The sequence below is a fragment of the Petromyzon marinus genome, chromosome 12, assembly GCF_048934315.1.
Source record: "Petromyzon marinus isolate PM22_M1 ecotype Great Lakes invasive population chromosome 12, UKy_Petmar_22M1.pri1.0, whole genome shotgun sequence".
In the NCBI taxonomy this organism is placed as follows: Eukaryota; Metazoa; Chordata; class Hyperoartia; order Petromyzontiformes; family Petromyzontidae; genus Petromyzon; species Petromyzon marinus.
Window position 1 is genome coordinate 14,366,029 of NC_133678.1, and position 16,472 is coordinate 14,382,500.

The 16,472-nt window shown below is 41.2% G+C and overlaps 3 non-coding genes across 3 annotated transcripts; all 3 read left to right on the forward strand.

Annotated features, from left to right (window-relative positions):
• The first annotated feature begins 98 nt into the window (after positions 1-98).
• On the forward strand, positions 99-169 carry TRNAG-GCC (transfer RNA glycine (anticodon GCC)). The gene has a single exon. It is a non-coding gene; the product is annotated as a tRNA-Gly (tRNA).
• Positions 170-2,469: 2,300 nt separating this feature from the next.
• Positions 2,470-2,540, forward strand: TRNAG-GCC (transfer RNA glycine (anticodon GCC)). Its single transcript has one exon. It is a non-coding gene; the product is annotated as a tRNA-Gly (tRNA).
• Positions 2,541-3,743: 1,203 nt separating this feature from the next.
• On the forward strand, positions 3,744-3,814 carry TRNAG-GCC (transfer RNA glycine (anticodon GCC)). The gene has a single exon. It is a non-coding gene; the product is annotated as a tRNA-Gly (tRNA).
• Positions 3,815-16,472: the final 12,658 nt, after the last annotated feature.

Here is a 16,472-nt window from a genome sequence, read left to right on the forward strand (position 1 = left end):
GTCAGAAGCCGAATGTACACGGAGAAGTCTCATTTGCACGCGACTGAAAGAAGATTAGTATGCATGTATCTCACGTAGAATCACTCCAAACTTATGAGGAATCGGTGGTTCAGTGGTAGAATTCTCGCCTGCCACGCGGGAGGCCCGGGTTCGATTCCCGGCCGATGCACTTTTATCCAAATAAACAACAATAGACTGTAAATTTGTAGCGAATCGAGCAAAAAACCCACCATCATCTGCAGCTCGTGATGAAAAAAGTAAAAAGTCAGGTTCTAAATACACACAGAGAAAACGCAAATTTGCACAATGGAAAAAAGAATAGTGTTTATGCATCTCACTTTAAACATTCGAGTGGTATGTGTTAGAGATCATTCAATGGTAGAATTCTGGACTGCCACGTGGGAGCGCTGGGATGGATTCCTGGCCAATGCAATTTTATCCAGAGAAGCAACATCATAAACGATTAAAATGCACGTGTAGTGGTTTCAAGAAAATGAGTTTCCATGTGAATAAAGAATATTCATCGCATCCGATACTTTTCCTTGTATACTTGCAGCAACAAACACGGTGAGGTCACTTTCAGCAACGAAAATCAGGTCGCAGTTATTTTATCAACGAAGTTCAATAACTTGTATTGGAGACGAGTGGTGTCGAATAATTTATCTTGTGGAAAGCCGTTCTACGCAATCTTTATAACAGGTGAAGAAATATTTTTAACAACATCCCAATAACTTGCATATAATCAATTAACTCCATCATCATCTTCTGATATTAATGAAAAATGGGAAAGTTAGGAGCCGAATGTTCACAGAGAAGTCTCACTTGCATGCGACTGAAAGAAGATTAGTATTCATGCATCTCACGTAGAATCACTCTAGCCACATGAGGCATCGGTGGTTCAGTGGTAGAATTCTCGCCTGCCACACGGGAGGCCCGGTGCGATACCCAGCCGATGCACTTTTATCCAAATAAACAACAATAGACTGTTACACTTCCAAAATCTACAGTGTATTCCACATAGGAAAGTTAACACGCACAAAATATGCTATTCAACAGTATCAGTGTGTGCAAATCACCATGAATAGCTTTCATATTTATTCAAATTCACATGAATATTCATATCATCTGGAATAGTCTGCCAAATAAAGTCTGGTCGGCCTTGGCAATTGACTAAAACATTTCTATTCCCTTCTGCTCTCCACGTTTAATTCACATTTTCTCATTGCCATCTGTGCATCCGTCTCAGATTTTTGCTGAACTTGGCGCATTTGCTTTTCCTGCTAGGTGGCACTCTGCTCACAATCAGGTACACATTCCCATCTTGATCAGGTGCAAACTCAGCCCAAAATTCCTCCATGGCTGATAAAAAGAAGTCCTACTTTGTTGGAAGTCAAGAGTAGTCCTTTTATGCAAAACTGGCCCCTATAATTGGAATGTAAAATTTCAACCACAGGTTCTGGGTTACGAAATATAGATCAGGTCTACCTCATTGATTGTTTGCAAAGGAAACACTTCCACGCTTGTCCAACAGAAAGCGTGATAGTTTGTACCTGCATAACAAATGCAGAGTGCTGTGCCAACAGTATAAAGTACTCAAATAATCAGCAAAATAAATAATCGTTCACTTGGAGGCCTAGCTCCAGCTCCTCTTGGATTTTGGGGACTACCGAGCGGTTGTGTGCGCCACTATGTCACAAATAATAGTAAACCTGGATGAGCCAAAAAGGACATTTGGTGGTGCAGGGCACAGCCCAGCACGCCCCTAGCGCCGGCCCTGATTCACTTGGTTCTGAGCCACTGCATATGCATATGCACCAGCTAACGTTTTGGTCACATGAAAAAAGTAAAAAGTCAGGTTCTAAACACAGAGAAAACGCAATTTTGCACGATGGAAAAAATAATACCATTCATGCATCTCACTTTAAACATTCGAGTGGTATGTGGTAGAGCTCATTCAGTGGTAGAATTCTGGACTGCCACGTGGGAGCGCTGGGATGGCTTCCTGGCCAATGCACTTTTATCCAGAGAAGCAACATCATAAACGATTAAAATGCACGTGTAGTGGTTTCAAGAAAATGAGTTTCCATGTGAATAAAGAATATTCATCGCATCCGATACTTTTCCTTGTATACTTGCAGCAACAAACACGGTGAGGTCACTTTCAGCAGCGAAAATCAGGTCGCAGTTTTTTTATCAACGAATTTCAATAACTAGTATTGGAGACGAGTGGTGTCGAATAATTTTTCTTGCGGAAAACCGTTCTACGTAATCTTTATAACAGGTGAAGAAATAGTTTTAACAACATCCCAATAACTTGCATATAATTAATTAACTCCATCATCATCTTCTGATATTCATGAAAAATGGGAAAGTTAGGAGCCGAATGTTCACAGAGAAGTCTCACTTGCACGCGACTGAAAGAAGATTAGTATGCATGCATCTCACATAGAATCACGGCAAACACATGAGGCATCGGTGGTTCAGTGGAAGAATTCTCGCCTGCCACGTGGGAGGCCCGGGTTCAATTCCCGGCCGATGCACTTTTAGCCAAATGAACAAGAATAGACTGTTACACTTCCAACATCTTCAGTGTATTCCACATAGGAAAGTTAACACGCACAAAAAATGCTATTCAACAGTATCAGTGTGTGCAAATCACCATAAATAGCTTTCATATTTATTCAAATTCACATGAATATTCATATCATCTGGAATAGTCTGCCAAATAAAGTCTGGTCGGCCTTTGCAATTGACGAAAAACATTTCTATTCCCTTCTGCTCTCCACGTTTAATTCACATTTTCTCATTGCCATCTGTGCTTCCGTCTCAGATTTTTAATGAACTTGGCGCATTTGCTTTTCCTGCTAGGTGGCACTCTGCTCACAATCAGGTACACATTCCCATCTTGATCAGGTGTAAACTCAGCCCAAAATTCCTCCATCGCTGATAAAAAGAAGTCCTACTTTGTTGTAAGTCAAGAGGAGTCCTTTTATGCAAAACTGGCCCCTATAATTGGAATGTAAAATTTCAACCACAGGTTCTGGGTTACCAAATATATATATCAGGTCTGCCTCATTGATTGTTTGAAAAGGAAACACTTCTACGCTTGTCCAACAGAAACCGTGTTAGTTTGTATCTGCATAACAAAATGCAGAGTGCTGTTCCAACAGTATAAAGTACTCAAATAATCAGCAAAGTAAATAATCGTTCACTTGGAGGCCTAGCTCCAGCTCCTCTGGGATTTTGGGGACTACCGAGCGGTTGTGTGCGCCACTATGTCACAAATAATAGTAAACCTGGATGAGCCAAAAAGGACATTTGGTGGTGCAGGGCACAGCCCAGCACGCCCCTAGCGCCGGCCCTGATTCACTTGGTTCTGAGCCACTGCATATGCATATGCACCAGCTAACGTTTTGGCCACATGAAAAAAGTAAAAAGTCAGGTTCTAAAAACACAGAGAAAACGCAATTTTGCACGATGGAAAAAATAATACCATTCATGCATCTCACTTTAAACATTCGAGTGGTATGTGGTAGAGGTGAATCAGTGGTAGAATTCTGGACTGCCACGTGGGAGCGCTGAGATGGATTCCTGGCAAATGTACTTTTATCCAGATAAGCAACATCATAAATTAAAAATGGGAAAGTCAGGAGCCGAATGTACACGGAGAAGTCTCATTTGCATGCGACTGAAAGAAGATTAGTATGCATGCATCTCACGTAGAATCACTACAATAACATGAGGCATCGGTGGTTCAGTGGTAGAATTCTCGCCTGCCACGCGGGAGGCCCGGGTTCGATTGCCGGCCGATGCACTTTTATCCAAATAAACAACAATAGACTGTAAATTTGTAGCGAATCGAGCAAAAAACCCACCATCATCTGCAGCTCGTGATGAAAAAAGTAAAAAGTCAGGTTCTAAATACACACAGAGAAAACTCAAATTTGCACGATGGAAAAAAGAATAGTGTTTATGCATCTCACTTTAAACATTCGAGTGGTATGTGGTAGAGATCATTCAATGGTAGAATTGTGGACTGCCACGTGGGAGCGCTGGGATGGATTCCTGGCCAATGCACTTTTATCCAGAGAAGCAACATCATAAACGATTAAAATGCACGTGTAGTGGTTTAAAGAAAATGAGTTTCCATGTGACTAAAGAATATTCATCGCATCCGATACTTTTCCTTGTATACTTGCAGCAATAAACACGGTGAGGTCACTTTCAGCAGCGAAAATCAGGTCGCAGTTATTTTATCAACGAAGTTCAATAACTTGTATTGGAGACGAGTGGTGTCGAATAATTTATCTTGTGGAAAGCCGTTCTACGCAATCTTTATAACAGGTGAAGAAATATTTTTAACAACATCCCAATAAAATTTTGATTTAAAGCTTTCGTGACTGCAGTAATTCATATTCTTAGTTTTTTCGGTAAAGTCACGTTGAAGAGAAACAACAAAATAACAAAATATATATAAAACAATAAAAAATTCTCACGACGTTTCGACCATAACTCAAACGGTCATCATCAGGTGTGTCGGTTTGCATAAATTAATTTTTAAAACGGCACATTTATTTATTTATAATAAAAAAAAACGTTGGCGTCACGCGCAGCGATTGGCAGTTTGCCCAGGACTAGTCCATTTATATTTTTTTTGAAAAGAGGAGGGGGGAGACGAAATTTTTTATAATGTATGCTGTCTGAAAGCCACTGTAAGCGTGAACAATAAATCAAGAACTGAAATGATTTATCAAATCTTTCCAATGATTGCTAAGATAGAATCCATCTTCTCGGTTGAAATTGTCTCTGTGCTTGTATATGTGGATAGCCTCATGAACGAATCTCTCATGGAAGCCAGATGGCTTACAAAGAACCTCCGTCTTGGAAAAGTCAATGGCATGTGAGCCTACTGAATTAGAACAATGATCTGCTACGGCCGAGGTGTTGGTCCTACCGTGTTTAAGGTCTGCTTTATGTTCACGAATACGGTCCGAGACATGGCGTTTGGTTTCTCCAATGTAACTACTACCACAGAGGCAACTTAGTTTGTAGACACCAGGGTATTGTATGTCCGGAATCACATCTTTTACAGACGGAACCAGATCACGGATTTTATGTAATGTGTTGAAACGGACCTGCATCTTGTGTTTATTCAAGATTTTGGAGATATTTTTTGTGATCCCAGCAATGTAGGGTAAAGTGATGGTTTTGAAAGGCTCCTCAAGAGGGTTCTTCTTCATGGTTTGAGTGATAGCTTTGCGGATTGTATAGTCGGAGTAACCATTAGCCCTAAGAGCTTGGTGTACGTGCTTGAGTTCACTGCTTATGTGTTCCTGGTCGGATATGCATTGGGCTCTATGATACAGAGTCTTGATGAGAGAATTCTTCTGTGATGGATGGTGGTGGGAATCCGGTTTCAGATAAGCATCCGTATGGGTAGCTTTCCTGTAGACAGAGTGGCTCATTGAACCATCAGGTCTCTTTTTAATTAGGACATCCAAAAAAGGTATCTTGCCATCTATTTCGACTTCCATGGTAAATCTGATGGCTGGGTGTATGGAATTGATGTGGTCGAAGAATTGGTCTAGAGCAGGCCGGCCATGTGGCCAGATGACAAAAGTGTCATCCACGTACCTCTTCCATAAGGTTGGGCGCAGAGTGGCAGTCTGGATGGCGTCAGTCTCAAATTTTTCCATGAAAATGTTAGCTATAACTGGAGAAAGGGGGGAGCCCATTGGGGTGCCCTCAGTTTGTTTGTAGAAAGTTCCATTCCAAGTGAAGTATGTATTGGTTAAACAGTGTCTCACCAGGGGGGGTACCTCAGTGTTTAGTCCTTGATGAACCAAGTCTTCAATGATTGCAATGGTGTCAGGTACAGGAACCTTGGTGAATAAGGAAACTACATCAAAACTGACAAGCAGGTCGTCTGGGGACAGGGAAATACCCTTGATTGTTGATACCAGGTGAGTAGAATTTTGTACCGCAGAGGTGGTCTTTCCAGTGAAAGGACGCAGGATTTCAGACAAAAAACGAGCTAGTTTGTAGGTGGGGGAGCTGATAGTAGAGACTATGGGACGAAGAGGTGTATCAACTTTATGTATTTTTGGTAAGCCGTATAATCTTGGTGGCCTGGCAGCAGAAGGTTTCAACGAAAACTGTTTAGATTGATCAATTAATGCGGTTGAATCAGAAATTATTTTGTTGGTTTGTGTGACGAGGCTGTTGGTGGGATCTCTTTTTATTTTTGTATAACTACCATCGTCGAGTAATTCTTTAATTTTGTTGTTGTATTCTATTTTATCCATGATGACAGTAGCATTGCCTTTGTCAGCTGAGAGAACTACAATATCATTCCTCTTTTTTAATTTATATAATTCAAAACGCTCATCTTTGCTGAGGTTGCTAGCTGGCATCTTAGCGTTTTTGAGGGTTGCAGCGATTTCAGATCTTGCTACGTCTGCAGCGGTGTGACCCAGGCCCCTGAGAGCAACGTCTACTTGGGCAATTATATCATTAACTGGTATGTGTTTAGGTGTGACTGCAAAGTTTAGACCTTTAGCTAAAACGGATTTCAGACCATCGGAAATAGAACTGTTACTGCGATTAATTACGACTTTATTAACGTCTAACTTTTTGGTGTGTGGGTCCGGTCTTTTGTTGAAGAGGAGGTTAAATTTGGAAATCAGGTTTTCCTTACATTTGGTCGACATAGTAGCAGCTGAAGAGGCAGTCATATTGTCTACATGTTCCCAATCCGATGTGGACATTATTGCCGTCAATGATAAGTGTGATTTGTAGAGTGTCTTGTCTAACTGATCTAGTTCTGTGCGTATAAGTCTGATTTTTTCTGAGATAAGAGCTAAGCTAGTTTTGAAAAGAATTCGTTTCGCATTAGAAGAAGTTACAGCAGTAGAGGTCAGTGTAAATGCGATTGGTATTACCCCAGAGTCGCGGCATCTCTTCAGGAAGGTGAGAGACTCGATCAGCTGAGCTTTCTTATCCCGGAGTTTGTTGAAGGATCTTAAAGTTATGTGAAAACCCTCCCCGTAGAGGCGATTAAATTTTGATTTAAAGCTTTCGTGACTGCAGTAATTCATATTCTTAGTTTTTTCGGTAAAGTCACGTTGAAGAGAAACAACAAAATAACAATATATATATAAAACACTAAAAAATTCTCACGACGTTTCGACCATAACTCAAACGGTCATCATCAGGTGTGTCGGTTTGCATAAATGTATTTTTAAAACGGCACATTTATTTATTTATAAAAAAAAACGTTGGCGTCACGCGCAGCGATTGGCAGTTTGCCCAGGACTAGTCCATCTATTTTTTTTTTGAAAAGAGGAGGGGGGAGACGAAATTTTTTATAATGTATGCTGTCTGAAAGCCACTGTAAGCGTGAACAATAAATCAAGAACTGAAATGATTTATCAAATCTTTCCAATGATTGCTAAGATAGAATCCATCTTCTCGGTTGAAATTGTCTCTGTGCTTGTATATGTGGATAGCCTCATGAACGAATCTCTCATGGAAGCCAGATGGCTTACAAAGAACCTCCGTCTTGGAAAAGTCAATGGCATGTGAGCCTACTGAATTAGAACAATGATCTGCTACGGCCGAGGTGTTGGTCCTACCGTGTTTAAGGTCTGCTTTATGTTCACGAATACGGTCCGAGACATGGCGTTTGGTTTCTCCAATGTAACTACTACCACAGAGGCAACTTAGTTTGTAGACACCAGGGTATTGTATGTCCGGAATCACATCTTTTACAGACGGAACCAGATCACGGATTTTATGTAATGTGTTGAAACGGACCTGCATCTTGTGTTTATTCAAGATTTTGGAGATATTTTTTGTGATCCCAGCAATGTAGGGTAAAGTGATGGTTTTGAAAGGCTCCTCAAGAGGGTTCTTCTTCATGGTTTGAGTGATAGCTTTGCGGATTGTATAGTCGGAGTAACCATTAGCCCTAAGAGCTTGGTGTACGTGCTTGAGTTCACTGCTTATGTGTTCCTGGTCGGATATGCATTGGGCTCTATGATACAGAGTCTTGATGAGAGAATTCTTCTGTGATGGATGGTGGTGGGAATCCGGTTTCAGATAAGCATCCGTATGGGTAGCTTTCCTGTAGACAGAGTGGCTCATTGAACCATCAGGTCTCTTTTTAATTAGGACATCCAAAAAAGGTATCTTGCCATCTATTTCGACTTCCATGGTAAATCTGATGGCTGGGTGTATGGAATTGATGTGGTCGAAGAATTGGTCTAGAGCAGGCCGGCCATGTGGCCAGATGACAAAAGTGTCATCCACGTACCTCTTCCATAAGGTTGGGCGCAGAGTGGCAGTCTGGATGGCGTCAGTCTCAAATTTCTCCATGAAAATGTTAGCTATAACTGGAGAAAGGGGGGAGCCCATTGGGGTGCCCTCAGTTTGTTTGTAGAAAGTTCCATTCCAAGTGAAGTATGTATTGGTTAAACAGTGTCTCACCAGGGGGGGTACCTCAGTGTTTAGTCCTTGATGAACCAAGTCTTCAATGATTGCAATGGTGTCAGGTACAGGAACCTTGGTGAATAAGGAAACTACATCAAAACTGACAAGCAGGTCGTCTGGGGACAGGGAAATACCCTTGATTGTTGATACCAGGTGAGTAGAATTTTGTACCGCAGAGGTGGTCTTTCCAGTGAAAGGACGCAGGATTTCAGACAAAAAACGAGCTAGTTTGTAGGTGGGGGAGCTGATAGTAGAGACTATGGGACGAAGAGGTGTATCAACTTTATGTATTTTTGGTAAGCCGTATAATCTTGGTGGCCTGGCAGCAGAAGGTTTCAACGAAAACTGTTTAGATTGATCAATTAATGCGGTTGAATCAGAAATTATTTTGTTGGTTTGTGTGACGAGGCTGTTGGTGGGATCTCTTTTTATTTTTGTATAACTACCATCGTCGAGTAATTCTTTAATTTTGTTGTTGTATTCTATTTTATCCATGATGACAGTAGCATTGCCTTTGTCAGCTGAGAGAACTACAATATCATTCCTCTTTTTTAATTTATATAATTCAAAACGCTCATCTTTGCTGAGGTTGCTAGCTGGCATCTTAGCGTTTTTGAGGGTTGCAGCGATTTCAAATCTTGCTACGTCTGCAGCGGTGTGACCCAGGCCCCTGAGAGCAACGTCTACTTGGGCAATTATATCATTAACTGGTATGTGTTTAGGTGTGACTGCAAAGTTTAGACCTTTAGCTAAAACGGATTTCAGACCATCGGAAATAGAACTGTTACTGCGATTAATTACGACTTTATTAACGTCTAACTTTTTGGTGTGTGGGTCCGGTCTTTTGTTGAAGAGGAGGTTAAATTTGGAAATCAGGTTTTCCTTACATTTGGTCGACATAGTAGCAGCTGAAGAGGCAGTCATATTGTCTACATGTTCCCAATCCGATGTGGACATTATTGCCGTCAATGATAAGTGTGATTTGTAGAGTGTCTTGTCTAACTGATCTAGTTCTGTGCGTATAAGTCTGATTTTTTCTGAGATAAGAGCTAAGCTAGTTTTGAAAAGAATTCGTTTCGCATTAGAAGAAGTTACAGCAGTAGAGGTCAGTGTAAATGCGATTGGTATTACCCCAGAGTCGCGGCATCTCTTCAGGAAGGTGAGAGACTCGATCAGCTGAGCTTTCTTATCCCGGAGTTTGTTGAAGGATCTTAAAGTTATGTGAAAACCCTCCCCGTAGAGGCGATTAAATTTTGATTTAAAGCTTTCGTGACTGCAGTAATTCATATTCTTAGTTTTTTCGGTAAAGTCACGTTGAAGAGAAACAACAAAATAACAATATATATATAAAACAATAAAAAATTCTCACGACGTTTCGACCATAACTCAAACGGTCATCATCAGGTGTGTCGGTTTGCATAAATGTATTTTTAAAACGGCACATTTATTTATTTATAAAAAAAAACGTTGGCGTCACGCGCAGCGATTGGCAGTTTGCCCAGGACTAGTCCATCTATTTTTTTTTTGAAAAGAGGAGGGGGGAGACGAAATTTTTTATAATGTATGCTGTCTGAAAGCCACTGTAAGCGTGAACAATAAATCAAGAACTGAAATGATTTATCAAATCTTTCCAATGATTGCTAAGATAGAATCCATCTTCTCGGTTGAAATTGTCTCTGTGCTTGTATATGTGGATAGCCTCATGAACGAATCTCTCATGGAAGCCAGATGGCTTACAAAGAACCTCCGTCTTGGAAAAGTCAATGGCATGTGAGCCTACTGAATTAGAACAATGATCTGCTACGGCCGAGGTGTTGGTCCTACCGTGTTTAAGGTCTGCTTTATGTTCACGAATACGGTCCGAGACATGGCGTTTGGTTTCTCCAATGTAACTACTACCACAGAGGCAACTTAGTTTGTAGACACCAGGGTATTGTATGTCCGGAATCACATCTTTTACAGACGGAACCAGATCACGGATTTTATGTAATGTGTTGAAACGGACCTGCATCTTGTGTTTATTCAAGATTTTGGAGATATTTTTTGTGATCCCAGCAATGTAGGGTAAAGTGATGGTTTTGAAAGGCTCCTCAAGAGGGTTCTTCTTCATGGTTTGAGTGATAGCTTTGCGGATTGTATAGTCGGAGTAACCATTAGCCCTAAGAGCTTGGTGTACGTGCTTGAGTTCACTGCTTATGTGTTCCTGGTCGGATATGCATTGGGCTCTATGATACAGAGTCTTGATGAGAGAATTCTTCTGTGATGGATGGTGGTGGGAATCCGGTTTCAGATAAGCATCCGTATGGGTAGCTTTCCTGTAGACAGAGTGGCTCATTGAACCATCAGGTCTCTTTTTAATTAGGACATCCAAAAAAGGTATCTTGCCATCTATTTCGACTTCCATGGTAAATCTGATGGCTGGGTGTATGGAATTGATGTGGTCGAAGAATTGGTCTAGAGCAGGCCGGCCATGTGGCCAGATGACAAAAGTGTCATCCACGTACCTCTTCCATAAGGTTGGGCGCAGAGTGGCAGTCTGGATGGCGTCAGTCTCAAATTTCTCCATGAAAATGTTAGCTATAACCGGAGAAAGGGGGGAGCCCATTGGGGTGCCCTCAGTTTGTTTGTAGAAAGTTCCATTCCAAGTGAAGTATGTATTGGTTAAACAGTGTCTCACCAGGGGGGGTACCTCAGTGTTTAGTCCTTGATGAACCAAGTCTTCAATGATTGCAATGGTGTCAGGTACAGGAACCTTGGTGAATAAGGAAACTACATCAAAACTGACAAGCAGGTCGTCTGGGGACAGGGAAATACCCTTGATTGTTGATACCAGGTGAGTAGAATTTTGTACCGCAGAGGTGGTCTTTCCAGTGAAAGGACGCAGGATTTCAGACAAAAAACGAGCTAGTTTGTAGGTGGGGGAGCTGATAGTAGAGACTATGGGACGAAGAGGTGTATCAACTTTATGTATTTTTGGTAAGCCGTATAATCTTGGTGGCCTGGCAGCAGAAGGTTTCAACGAAAACTGTTTAGATTGATCAATTAATGCGGTTGAATCAGAAATTATTTTGTTGGTTTGTGTGACGAGGCTGTTGGTGGGATCTCTTTTTATTTTTGTATAACTACCATCGTCGAGTAATTCTTTAATTTTGTTGTTGTATTCTATTTTATCCATGATGGCAGTAGCATTGCCTTTGTCAGCTGAGAGAACTACAATATCATTCCTCTTTTTTAATTTATATAATTCAAAACGCTCATCTTTGCTGAGGTTGCTAGCTGGCATCTTAGCGTTTTTGAGGGTTGCAGCGATTTCAGATCTTGCTACGTCTGCAGCGGTGTGACCCAGGCCCCTGAGAGCAACGTCTACTTGGGCAATTATATCATTAACTGGTATGTGTTTAGGTGTGACTGCAAAGTTTAGACCTATAGCTAAAACGGATTTCAGACCATCGGAAATAGAACTGTTACTGCGATTAATTACGACTTTATTAACGTCTAACTTTTTGGTGTGTGGGTCCAGTCTTTTGTTGAAGAGGAGGTTAAATTTGGAAATCAGGTTTTCCTTACATTTGGTCGACATAGTAGCAGCTGAAGAGGCAGTCATATTGTCTACATGTTCCCAATCCGATGTGGACATTATTGCCGTCAATGATAAGTGTGATTTGTAGAGTGTCTTGTCTAACTGATCTAGTTCTGTGCGTATAAGTCTGATTTTTTCTGAGATAAGAGCTAAGCTAGTTTTGAAAAGAATTCGTTTCGCATTAGAAGAAGTTACAGCAGTAGAGGTCAGTGTAAATGCGATTGGTATTACCCCAGAGTCGCGGCATCTCTTCAGGAAGGTGAGAGACTCGATCAGCTGAGCTTTCTTATCCCGGAGTTTGTTGAAGGATCTTAAAGTTATGTGAAAACCCTCCCCGTAGAGGCGATTAAATTTTGATTTAAAGCTTTCGTGACTGCAGTAATTCATATTCTTAGTTTTTTCGGTAAAGTCACGTTGAAGAGAAACAACAAAATAACAAAATATATATAAAACAATAAAAAATTCTCACGACGTTTCGACCATAACTCAAACGGTCATCATCAGGTGTGTCGGTTTGCATAAATTTATTTTTAAAACGGCACATTTATTTATTTATAATTAAAAAAAACGTTGGCGTCACGCGCAGCAATTGGCAGTTTGCCCAGGACTAGTCCATCTATATTTTTTTTGAAAAGAGGAGGGGGGAGACGAAATTTTTTATAATGTATGCTGTCTGAAAGCCACTGTAAGCGTGAACAATAAATCAAGAACTGAAATGATTTATCAAATCTTTCCAATGATTGCTAAGATAGAATCCATCTTCTCGGTTGAAATTGTCTCTGTGCTTGTATATGTGGATAGCCTCATGAACGAATCTCGCATGGAAGCCAGATGGGGTTCAAAGAACCTCCGTCTTGGAAAAGTCAATGGCATGTGAGCCTACTGAATTAGAACAATGATCTGCTACGGCCGAGGTGTTGGTCCTACCGTGTTTAAGGTCTGCTTTATGTTCACGAATACGGTCCGAGACATGGCGTTTGGTTTCTCCAATGTAACTACTACCACAGAGGCAACTTAGTTTGTAGACACCAGGGTATTGTATGTCCGGAATCACATCTTTTACAGACGGAACCAGATCACGGATTTTATGTAATGTGTTGAAACGGACCTGCATCTTGTGTTTATTCAAGATTTTGGAGATCTTTTTTGTGATCCCAGCAATGTAGGGTAAAGTGATGGTTTTGAAAGGCTCCTCAAGAGGGTTCTTCTTCATGGTTTGAGTGATAGCTTTGCGGATTGTATAGTCGGAGTAACCATTAGCCCTAAGAGCTTGGTGTACGTGCTTGAGTTCACTGCTTATGTGTTCCTGGTCGGATATGCATTGGGCTCTATGATACAGAGTCTTGATGAGAGAATTCTTCTGTGATGGATGGTGGTGGGAATCCGGTTTCAGATAAGCATCCGTATGGGTAGCTTTCCTGTAGACAGAGTGGCTCATTGAACCATCAGGTCTCTTTTTAATTAGGACATCCAAAAAAGGTATCTTGCCATCTATTTCGACTTCCATGGTAAATCTGATGGCTGGGTGTATGGAATTGATGTGGTCGAAGAATTGGTCTAGAGCAGGCCGGCCATGTGGCCAGATGACAAAAGTGTCATCCACGTACCTCTTCCATAAGGTTGGGCGCAGAGTGGCAGTCTGGATGGCGTCAGTCTCAAATTTTTCCATGAAAATGTTAGCTATAACTGGAGAAAGGGGGGAGCCCATTGGGGTGCCCTCAGTTTGTTTGTAGAAAGTTCCATTCCAAGTGAAGTATGTATTGGTTAAACAGTGTCTCACCAGGGGGGGTACCTCAGTGTTTAGTCCTTGATGAACCAAGTCTTCAATGATTGCAATGGTGTCAGGTACAGGAACCTTGGTGAATAAGGAAACTACATCAAAACTGACAAGCAGGTCGTCTGGGGACAGGGAAATACCCTTGATTGTTGATACCAGGTGAGTAGAATTTTGTACCGCAGAGGTGGTCTTTCCAGTGAAAGGACGCAGGATTTCAGACAAAAAACGAGCTAGTTTGTAGGTGGGGGAGCTGATAGTAGAGACTATGGGACGAAGAGGTGTATCAACTTTATGTATTTTTGGTAAGCCGTATAATCTTGGTGGCCTGGCAGCAGAAGGTTTCAACGAAAACTGTTTAGATTGATCAATTAATGCGGTTGAATCAGAAATTATTTTGTTGGTTTGTGTGACGAGGCTGTTGGTGGGATCTCTTTTTATTTTTGTATAACTACCATCGTCGAGTAATTCTTTAATTTTGTTGTTGTATTCTATTTTATCCATGATGACAGTAGCATTGCCTTTGTCAGCTGAGAGAACTACAATATCATTCCTCTTTTTTAATTTATATAATTCAAAACGCTCATCTTTGCTGAGGTTGCTAGCTGGCATCTTAGCGTTTTTGAGGGTTGCAGCGATTTCAGATCTTGCTACGTCTGCAGCGATGTGACCCAGGCCCCTGAGAGCAACGTCTACTTGGGCAATTATATCATTAACTGGTATGTGTTTAGGTGTGACTGCAAAGTTTAGACCTTTAGCTAAAACGGATTTCAGACCATCGGAAATAGAACTGTTACTGCGATTAATTACGACTTTATTAACGTCTAACTTTTTGGTGTGTGGGTCCGGTCTTTTGTTGAAGAGGAGGTTAAATTTGGAAATCAGGTTTTCCTTACATTTGGTCGACATAGTAGCAGCTGAAGAGGCAGTCATATTGTCTACATGTTCCCAATCCGATGTGGACATTATTGCCGTCAATGATAAGTGTGATTTGTAGAGTGTCTTGTCTAACTGATCTAGTTCTGTGCGTATAAGTCTGATTTTTTCTGAGATAAGAGCTAAGCTAGTTTTGAAAAGAATTCGTTTCGCATTAGAAGAAGTTACAGCAGTAGAGGTCAGTGTAAATGCGATTGGTATTACCCCAGAGTCGCGGCATCTCTTCAGGAAGGTGAGAGACTCGATCAGCTGAGCTTTCTTATCCCGGAGTTTGTTGAAGGATCTTAAAGTTATGTGAAAACCCTCCCCGTAGAGGCGATTAAATTTTGATTTAAAGCTTTCGTGACTGCAGTAATTCATATTCTTAGTTTTTTCGGTAAAGTCACGTTGAAGAGAAACAACAAAATAACAAAATATATATAAAACAATAAAAAAATTCTCACGACGTTTCGACCATAACTCAAACGGTCATCATCAGGTGTGTCGGTTTGCATAAATTTATTTTTAAAACGGCACATTTATTTATTTATAAAAAAAAAACGTTGGCGTCACGCGCAGCGATTGGCAGTTTGCCCAGGACTAGTCCATCTATTTTTTTTTGAAAAGAGGAGGGGGGAGACGAAATTTTTTATAATGTATGCTGTCTGAAAGCCACTGTAAGCGTGAACAATAAATCAAGAACTGAAATGATTTATCAAATCTTTCCAATGATTGCTAAGATAGAATCCATCTTCTCGGTTGAAATTGTCTCTGTGCTTGTATATGTGGATAGCCTCATGAACGAATCTCTCATGGAAGCCAGATGGCTTACAAAGAACCTCTGTCTTGGAAAAGTCAATGGCATGTGAGCCTACTGAATTAATTGATCAATCTAAACAGTTTTCGTTGAAACCTTCTGCTGCCAGGCCACCAAGATTATACGGCTTACCAAAAATACATAAAGTTGATACACCTCTTCGTCCCATAGTCTCTACTATCAGCTCCCCCACCTACAAACTAGCTCGTTTTTTGTCTGAAATCCTGCGTCCTTTCACTGGAAAGACCACCTCTGCGGTACAAAATTCTACTCACCTGGTATCAACAATCAAGGGTATTTCCCTGTCCCCAGACGACCTGCTTGTCAGTTTTGATGTCGTTTCCTTATTCACCAAGGTTCCTGTACCTGACACCATTGCAATCATTGAAGACTTGGTTCATCAAGGACTAAACACTGAGGTACCCCCCCTGGTGAGACACTGTTTAACCAATACATACTTCACTTGGAATGGAACTTTCTACAAACAAACTGAGGGCACCCCAATGGGCTCCCCCCTTTCTCCAGTTATAGCTAACATTTTCATGGAGAAATTTGAGACTGACGCCATCCAGACTGCCACTCTGCGCCCAACCTTATGGAAGAGGTACGTGGATGACACTTTTGTCATCTGGCCACATGGCCGGCCTGCTCTAGACCAATTCTTCGACCACATCAATTCCATACACCCAGCCATCAGATTTACCATGGAAGTCGAAATAGATGGCAAGATACCTTTTTTGGATGTCCTAATTAAAAAGAGACCTGATGGTTCAATGAGCCACTCTGTCTACAGGAAAGCTACCCATACGGATGCTTATCTGAAACCGGATTCCCACCACCATCCATCACAGAAGAATTCTCTCATCAAGACTCTGTATCATAGAGCCCAATGCATA